The sequence below is a fragment of the Pipistrellus hanaki genome, assembly GCF_964339955.1.
Source record: "Pipistrellus hanaki genome assembly, chromosome: 2".
Taxonomy (NCBI): Eukaryota; Metazoa; Chordata; class Mammalia; order Chiroptera; family Vespertilionidae; genus Pipistrellus; species Pipistrellus hanaki.
In genome coordinates this window covers 5,217,959-5,226,613 of record NC_140504.1, presented here as the reverse complement: position 1 = coordinate 5,226,613, position 8,655 = coordinate 5,217,959, and the positions used below count along the sequence as shown (strand labels likewise).

The following is an 8,655-nucleotide window of genomic DNA, read 5'->3' as shown; positions in this document are numbered from 1 at the left end:
GCAGCAGCTCCCGGGATGACTAGGGGTTCCGATCTGCGTTCCGGGAATCTCCCTCCTGAATCCAAACCGAGTCCTCGGGCTGGAAGTGCCCAGGACAGACGAGGTCCAACCAACGGCCTCTGGGCGAGAGACGCTCCCCTTTCCAGCCCTGAAGTGCCCGAGGGGGCCGGGGCCGGGGCGCGTCCCCAGTTCCCTCCGGGTCCCCCCTCCGCCCCCGCCGGGTCTGGAGCTCGGCCCGGGCCTGCCCCGGGGACCGCCTCCCGCTCCCCGCCCTCCCGGATCCGATCTGCGCTCCGGCCGCCGCCCCGCCCCGGCCCGGACGCCCGCACTGGGGGTGTAGCCCGGGCGCTCGGACGCCGCCTCCCGGGGTTAAAGCCGAGCCCCGGGGAGACCGGCGATTCCCGCGCGGACCGGGGAGGCCAGAGCTCCGCGGGCGGCGAGGAGCAGAGGAAGGCGCGGGCTCGGGGTGGCAGGTGAGCGTCCGGGCTCGGGGTGCGGGGTGCGGGGTGCCGGGTGCGGGGCGCGGGGTACGGGGTCCCGGGCACAGGAGGGGGAACCTGGGCGGCGGGGGGGACCCCGGTGCGCGGCGGGGGCGGCGGCAGGGAGAGCCGGGGAGCGCGGGGCCAGCGTGGCCGGGGCGGGGCGGAGCGGGGCCGGAGGGCGCCACGTGCGGGGACCCCGGGGCGCGCCGCTTGGGGACCCCCGGCGTCACGCGGCCGGGGTGCGGGGTGCGGGGTGCGGGGGGCCGGGGCAGACGGTCTGTGGGCCCCTGGACAGTTCACTGGCCGGGAAGAGGGCGCCTCGGGGTCCCTGGGGGGGTCCCCGCGGCCGGAGCCGGCCCGTGCCGCCTGTCCTCGGGGCCGGGCTGGGACCCGGTGCGCCTTTCCCGTCGGTAACGGGGAAGGAGCGGCGTGACGGCCGTTCCTTTGTTTCGGGGAAATCTCGGCGGCCCCGGAGGCGTGTTACCTGAACTCCCGCTGCCGCTCCGGCCCTCCCGGGTCCGGGAAACTGGAAACCCGCTCCGATCCCGGGGCGATAGGCCGGCGGCGGGGCCGGGCGGGAAGGCGGCCGGAGGGTCCCGGCGAGGGGCACCGGGGGGCTGAGGGGGGACTGCCGGCCGCCCCGGCCCTCCCAGCCCCCCGGCGCCCCGAGAACCCACTCCCCGGCCCCGGCCCCGCAGGAACCGGCCGGCACGGCGGGGCTGGCCCTGGGCGCGCGCTCCCCGCTGGAGAACCGGGCACGGGGCGCTCCGGTCCACCGCCCGCCGGACCCGGGCACCGGCCGGGCACCCAGCGCACCTCCGGGCAGGGGGCGCCGTGCCCGCGGCCCCGGGTCCGGCGGGAGAGCTGCTGTCCGGCCTCGGAGTCCGTGCGTCCACTCCGCGGCCGCTGCCTGCAGGTGGCCCGGCCCTGGCTGTGGCGCGGCATGTGCGGGCCGTGGGCCCCCGCCGCCGGGGTCGCGCAGTGGCCCCCAATGTCTGTCTTTTCGGGGTGCACAGGCTTCGGGCTACGGGGTAATTCTAGTGGCTCCTTTGGGAGGGAAATGATGGCGCAGCGTCCCAGGTCCACCTGGGCGGTCAGCCGGGTCCCCAGGGCCCAGCCTTCAGGCTGCGGACCCCTCAGTTCAAACACGCTCCGCTCGGGAGTCCCTGCGCTACAATAGGGGGGACACAGGCGCCCACAGCGGCGGGGAGTCCCAGAAGAGTGGAAAGTTACGGTACAGGGCGGCGTGGCGAGTCCTGCCGGAGGTGTTTGCAAAACCTGAGAGAGGAGAGAGGGTTGTTGACTTTGCCTGGGAGGTGGGAGGCCCTCCGGGGAGTGAGAAAGGGACCGGCCGCGGGGACTAAGGTGGGGCCAGGGAGTGGGCTGAGCTGAACCAGGCTGAGGGGCCTGGGGCGCAGGCTCGGAGGGAGCAGGGTCCCAGGGTCCGCGGCTGAGTGAGTTGGAGGGGTCTGGTGGGCCAGCTGATGGGGATCCTCCTCAAGAGGGGTGCTCGCTGCTCCCCCAGCTTTACCGGAGGTGGGGCCTGCCTCTGTCCTGCTGGGCAGATGAGGCCAGGGCTCCAGCTGAGCGAGCAACCACTCCTGGCGGGAGGTGCGTCCTTTGGGCTGGGACCCCCCCTGATTGCTCATTCGCACCTCTGTTTCGCTTTCCAAAAATAGCAACTGGTGACCGCAGGGGCCTTTGTTCTTAGGCTGGCCTTTGGTTTGGTCCTCAGGGACTTCCTTGTCATGGATGCCCCCAAGGTCAGCCTTCTAGCAACGGGGTTGGGAGTGTCATGGAGCCTGGCACCCACACCCTGGCTGCCCGGCCCTGGCCAGTCCCCTGAGCTGTAGGAGCGGGAATTTGGCCACACTGGTCTCAGAGTGAGAGCAAATCGAACGTGGCAGTGGCACTTCCTCCCGGCGAGGCACCATTCCTTACCGCTTTAAGGGAAGTGGAAGGAAGCTGAGGCAGGGAGGTGAGGTGGCTTGGAGAACTGGGGATGAGGGCAGGCCCTCTGGCTCTGGGCTGGCACCTGCCACTTCCCTTGCCTTCCTCCAGGGGGTCTGAATGTGTGAAAGGCAGAGGAGAGGGGAGAAAGGGGAGCCGAGGACAGGCTCGGGCCTCGTGTGGAAGGGCCAGGCTAATGTCCCCCTGGGCTGTGTGCTGACCCCTTCCAGGGTGATCCGGGAGAAACTCCTCAGTGGGGCTGACCTCCTTGGGGGATGAGGCATCAAGGGACAAGACGCTGGTGAAGTGTCCTGCAGGTGGTGCAGCCTGGTCACATGACAGGACAGCCTGCCCGGGGAAGGGGGCGGTCCGTCAGGAAGCGGAGACTGGACTGGGGCTGGTGACGGAGTCCTGGGGGAGCTTTGTAACAAACAGTATGGGGTCGTGGTCTTGGTTTAGCTTCTGCATTAGACTCTGAGGGCAGCTAGTCTGTTTTTCTGAACCTTCCAGAAAATTTACGGTTTGGGAACTGCCTCTCAAGTCTCAGCCTTGGGCCTGAAAGAAGAAAGGCAAGGTGAGCAGGTCAGTGTATCCACTGGTCGGTTTGGTGACTTAAGGACTGGAAGCCGGGCCTGCTGGGGAGAAGGGGGAGGGCCTGGAGGGGCATTTAGGGCCCTCAGGGCTTTGCCATCTCTGCTCTCTCCCACTGCTCTGGTCCCCAGAGGCTCCCACTTCCCACCCTCCGGGGCACTGCTGCTCTTCCTGCCCCTCCTTACTCTCCAGGCACCTGCCCTGAGGGTGGGTCTGCCCCAGGGCATCAGGTGGCCTCGGGGCTCGGGGTGCAAAGGTGTCAGGACCTAAGAGCTGAGATCTGCCCTAGGCTGGGCTTGGTGAGCTCCTTCGGCTCCCGGGAGGGGGGCACCACAGGCCATCTTGGGGAGCTCTGGCTTGCAAGTCCCCAGGGCAATGGGCCCTGGTATAAGGAAGGCGACATCCAACTACACGTACCATCCCTGAGACTAGCAGAGGCCCGGGCTGACCGCACAGGCAGTTTTGGGAGACTGTCTAGAGGAGGGTCTGAGCTCAGGCAGCCTGGGACCTGGTTTGTCCCGGCCCCGGACAGTGCTTGGAAGAGGAACTGGGACCTGGGGGAAATGGCCCGGAGCGGGAGGAAGGCAGGCAGGGCGTTCTGGGGATTGTAAACTGGCGTGTGAAGAAGGAAGCGATTCAAAGACAGGCTTTTGCTCTTATTAGAGGTGAGCCAGGGAGGGGAGGAAAGGCCGTGCTCCAGGTGGCTACCTCCAGGCACTGGGTCTGTGTGGATAGAGTCTGTACTATAGACGGCCATGAGGCATCACTGCATGTGTGTGTGTGTGTGTGTGAGTGTATATGTGTGTGTATGTGTGTATATGTGTGTATGTGTGTGTATGTGTGTGTGTGAGTGTATATGTGTGTGAGTGTATGTATGTGTGTGAGTGTATGTGTGTTAGTGTGTGTGTGAGAGAGTGTGTGTATGTGTGTATGTGTGTGTGAGTGTATGTGTGTGTATGTGTGTGTATGTGTGTGAGTGTATGTGTGTTAGTGTGTGTGTGAGAGAGTGTGTGTATGTGTGTGTGTGTGTGTGAGTGTATGTGTGTGTATGTGTGTGTGTGTATGTGTGTGTGTGTATGTAGTGCAGCAATGAGATCAGAAAGAAAACGGTTTGGCGGGCTCTCGGAGCTCACCGCGGTGGCTGCCGATGTCTGGAAGTTCACGCCAGGACAGAAGAGCCGGGAGAGGGGGGACCTGAGAAGGGCTGAGGGGAGAGGGCATGGCGATGGCGGGCCAGTGGACGTTGGTCAGATAAATATTTCCAAGCGAGAGCCGAATTGGAAGATGAAACAAAGCCGGTCTTCATTACTGCGGGTCCGTGTGTGGCCGGAGAGCCAGTGTCGGGTTCCCTTTAAGGTCATCGCCTTCCAAGGGGCCTTCCTGGCGGGACGCCGCACCTGACCTCATTCCGGCCCCCGAGCTGGGGTTTCGAGGGACGGGTTTAGAGTTCCTGCTTCGAGCTTCTGATCGCACGGCATAGACGATCATCATGCCTGGCCTCCCAGCGAACGCCCGGTTCTGTTCTAGAATATTCTTAAGAAATGATCTTCCAGGATTGGATCCAATGGGTGTAAGTGTGAGAACTCTGCCCTTTCCAAGACGACCCAGTGGACATTTGAACATGGTTTCCCTGGGTTGCGTGAAACCTGGCTTTCTGATATTTCTGACTGTTGTGGTCCTGGGTTTGTCCTTCGGATTTACACAAACATGTAACAGCCCCTTCGCTACCGGAAGGGAAACCCTAGCAGCTGTCGCTGTCATCGCGGCTGGACTTGGTGCTGGGAACTTACACCCTTCATCCTCTCGCACCCTGCTCCTGGGTTATCCCCGTTCCACAGGCCGACTGGGGCCAGCTCCTTCACCCCCAGGGTTTGACCTCAGGACCTCGGGTGGCCCGTGTGACTCCCTCCGGAGAGACCCGGACCCGTCCGTCCTGTCGGGCCTGGCTCCGCGTTGCACACCTGGGCCTGCGGGGTTTGTCCAGGTGCAGGCTCCCCGGCTCTCTCACTCTTACGTTGCCTCTTACTCACTTGGCCTTTGGAACTCGAAATGCGTCCGAACCATTTCTTTGTAGGATCCAGGCTGGATTTAAAAAATAATAATAAAGGGCCACACCCAGTGCCTGCCCTGAAAAGTTTGTCCGGACAATGAGGCATTCATCGAGAAAGAAACTCTGGTGCTTCCGGCAGTACCTCTCCTGCGGGATTATCTCTCTCTTTCTCTTCCTCCCCCCTCCCCTCTCTCTCTCTCTCACCACTGTATATGCCGTTTGTCTGAATGCCGTGCACTGTTTGTATTGAACCGCGGTTTAACCTGTTACTTTTAACAGTGTGTGCTGTTCCCATCCTTTTGTGTGTGATGTGATTCTGGGCGGCGGTGGAGGCATGAGGGGGCCATCTGTTCGTGGCGTAGGGAGTGTCTGCTGCAGTTGCTTGCTTTGGCGTTGGATGAAGGGACACGGATTCTGAGGTCCAGGAAGCTGGGGCCCCTTGGTGCGTCACGCCGGTGACCCCTGGAAGGCGCCTCGTGGGGGGCTGCACCCCAGCACATGCCTGAGTGGGAGTGGGAGGTGAGAGTCAGTGGGTCCTCCATGGCAGGGAACACCCCTGACCCCCACCCCCTCCCAGGGTGCATCTGAGACGGAGCTCATGTGCGTTAGTTGGGTGGCTTTTCACATTGGCCTCTGGCTAAGGTAGGCCGAGGTGTCCAGAGGAGAGACACCCCGAGAAGAGGCGAAGCTTGTTTGGGGCCTATGATGTCATGGGTGCAGCTGGGGTTTGACCGAGGCCCTCGGGTGACTCAGGCGTGACTCAGCTCCCCGAAGGGAAGGCCCCCGTGGACCGAAACGACCGGGCTCTGTGCTGTGCGGTGGACGGGGAGCCGCCGACGAGGCGGGGCTGGGCGCTCCGAGGCCTGTTTGCTTTTCGGCCACTTAAAGGAAGAGTTTCTCGCGGTGGCTGGTGTTGGGGAGGAGGAACAGTCATCGGTGTCCTTTAAAGGGCACGAGAGAAGGTTTGTGGCGCAGAGCCGTCCCCAGGTTACCTGGCTCCTCTCCGAGAACAGAGGTCCGCTGTCCTGGCCGGACACGCCACATGGAGGAGCGGACCGGAGTGATCGCGGGCTTCCCTTCCCTTTCAGACCCGCCGGTTCCTTTGGGGGAACCCCCACGCCCCTTCCTCTGGGCCGGAGGACCCCCCAGGCGGCCCCACTCTCGCCTTCTACTCCAAAGTCTCCCCCGACGCCGGGCGGCTGGCCCGCAGGCTGGTGCTTTGGTGCTGAGGTTCCGTGGGCCACGGGTGGCTGCGTGAGACGGGACACGCTGCCCCGAGCGCGGGGTCCCCGGGCTTCCCGTGGGCTGTTCACGTGGCTCCCGCGCCTCCCCTCCGGCTTCCTGGTCTGGCTGTTAGGGACCTGGGATGGATAGGAAGCCTGGATTGTGAGCCCCGATGCCTCGCTCCTTTCAGAAGGCTCCTCAGCTGGGAAGGCGGCCAGTGGATCGAGTGTTCGTTTCCTGAAACTCCATCCAGGCCTGTGACTGGGGAGCTGGCTCAGAGGCCGCACCCCCCCCCCCCGCACCCCCCATCTCCGCCCCGTGGGGAGCAGAGCGACCGGAGGGTGAGAACGCCCGCTCAGCTGGCCGGACTCGGTCCAAATCAATCTTGGGAAGGTGACGGGGTTATTCCAGCTTAGACGAGAGGGCAGTGGAGCTCACTGAGCGGATGTGAGGTTTCAGAAGGCTTTTGTCTCCCGGGGCAGAGGCGGGGAAGGTATAGGAATATGTGATCCTCACGCCATTTGAAGGCTTACCCGTAAATGTTACATGAACGCTACACGGGAACCCCTCCCCTTGTATGTAGATCCGTGCTATTCTCTCTCATCTGGGAAGCTGTTGGCTTCTTTTTCGTTGTAAAAAAGCCTCCACGCTATGCTAACAACATGAACTGGTTCTTGTGTTGTATGCTGACATGGAGAGTACATACATGACCGGGTGCATTTGGGGGAATGTCGTCAGTGGGGTTTCCCAAGATTGAACAGCCTCCCCCTGTTTTATTCCTGGCCACGCGGTTGTTAGATTCGTGAATCGGACGGTCATTCTGCTCCGGAGACAGCATTCTGCGGGAGCTGGCTCCGCTGCCTGCCACCTCCCATCCTCTGAGCTGGTGGATTTCCAGAGGCAAACCTGCAAATGCCAAGCTTAGTTCCTGCCCCCTCTCCCCCGCCCAACTGGCTGCTCAACGTTTATCAGCCTTATTATCGCTCTTATTTTTAAAAAATATATTTTATTGATTTTTCACAGAGAGGAAGAGAGAGGGACAGAGAGTTAGAAATATCGATGAGAGAGAATCATCGATCAGCTGCCTCTTGCACACCCCCTACTGGGGACGTGCCCGCAACCAAGGTACATGCCCTTGACAAGATTGAACCTGGGACCCTTCAGTCCACGGGCTGACGCTCTATCCACTGAGCCACACCGGTTTCGGCTCGCTCTTATTTAGAACAGAAATGTATGCAGCACTTCCTGTGTGCCAGGCACCGAGAGCGTCACTAGCACCGACTCATCTCATTCCCCGGCGACCCTGGAGCGGGTGTTACTGTGCCTCCTTTTGCAGACGAGGAAACTGAGGCACAGAGACGCTAGCTGACTTGTCCCAGGTCACAGCCTGAGCTGGGGTCAGAGGTCCTGGGCTTCCCCACACGCCGCGCTGCCTGCTGCTGGTTGAGCACCTGCTGTGTGCCAGGCTCGGTGCCGATGGGAAATCTCAGGACCTGGCCCCAGCCTCGCAGCCCAGGGCTCTCTCACCGGGAGCACCGTGCTGTGTGCGCCCGACGGCAAAGGCCATTCCTTGAAGCCTTCTCTGGTCGTTGCCAGAGAGCAGGGAGGGTGGGTGAAAGCCCTCATCTGTCACAAGAGGCAGAGTGAGGTCAGGTGGGGCTTTCCCACGGGGCTCTCTGTGTGGACGGTCTTTCTAGAATAAGGTGACCAGACTTCCCGCTTTTGGCGGGACAGTCCCGATTTTTAACAATTTGTCCCGCGTCCCGCGGCGTTTTAAAAACAGTCCCGATTTTGGGAAAGAATCTTTGTTCAAAAGCGGGACGTCTGGTCACCTTATTCTCGGCATTACTGTGAGCGCTTCCCAGACAGCAAGCAGAGATGGCCCAGAGCTTCCTTCTCATTAGGAAGCATCCCGGAGATGACTTCGGAGCTTCTTTTCTGGATGCAGGCTGGTCCGTGGGGGAGTGGGTGGTGTGGATGTGTTTCACAGGTTTTTTGTTTTTTTTTACACGTGGGTGTTTGCTGAACAACGGGAGATTCCACGTGGCTTAGTGACAAAGCCAGGTGTGGCCTCTACCGGGTACGGAGTGCCAGGCCACCTGCTCAGGCGTGGCTGCTTCCTCGTGCCGCCGGGCGCCCTCTCTGCAGGTGCCAGCCAGGTCACGTCCGATAAATGGGTGCCCGTGTCCCTCGGTGCCCGGCCCTGCCTGCCCCGGCTCACTGAATCCTCACCCGAACGGGAGAGCGCGGTGACTGTGTCCTCTCCGCCTGAGGTGCAGGGAGGGTTCCTTTTGGCCGGGGATGCCTCCGGGAAGTGGCTCTGCCCGGGCCAGGTGTTCGCCCACCTGCAGCCGCTGC

The 8,655-nt window shown here is 62.6% G+C and overlaps 1 protein-coding gene across 1 annotated transcript in view; it reads left to right on the top strand.

Moving 5' to 3' along the window:
* The first annotated feature begins 365 nt into the window (after nt 1-365).
* The window catches only part of TMPRSS2 (transmembrane serine protease 2), a 31,035-nt gene continuing 22,745 nt past the window's right edge, over nt 366-8,655 (top strand). Inside the window, exon 1 of the mRNA XM_084873646.1 lies at nt 366-473. The gene's annotated coding sequence lies outside the window, so the exon portion shown is untranslated. The remainder of the gene's footprint in view (nt 474-8,655) is intronic.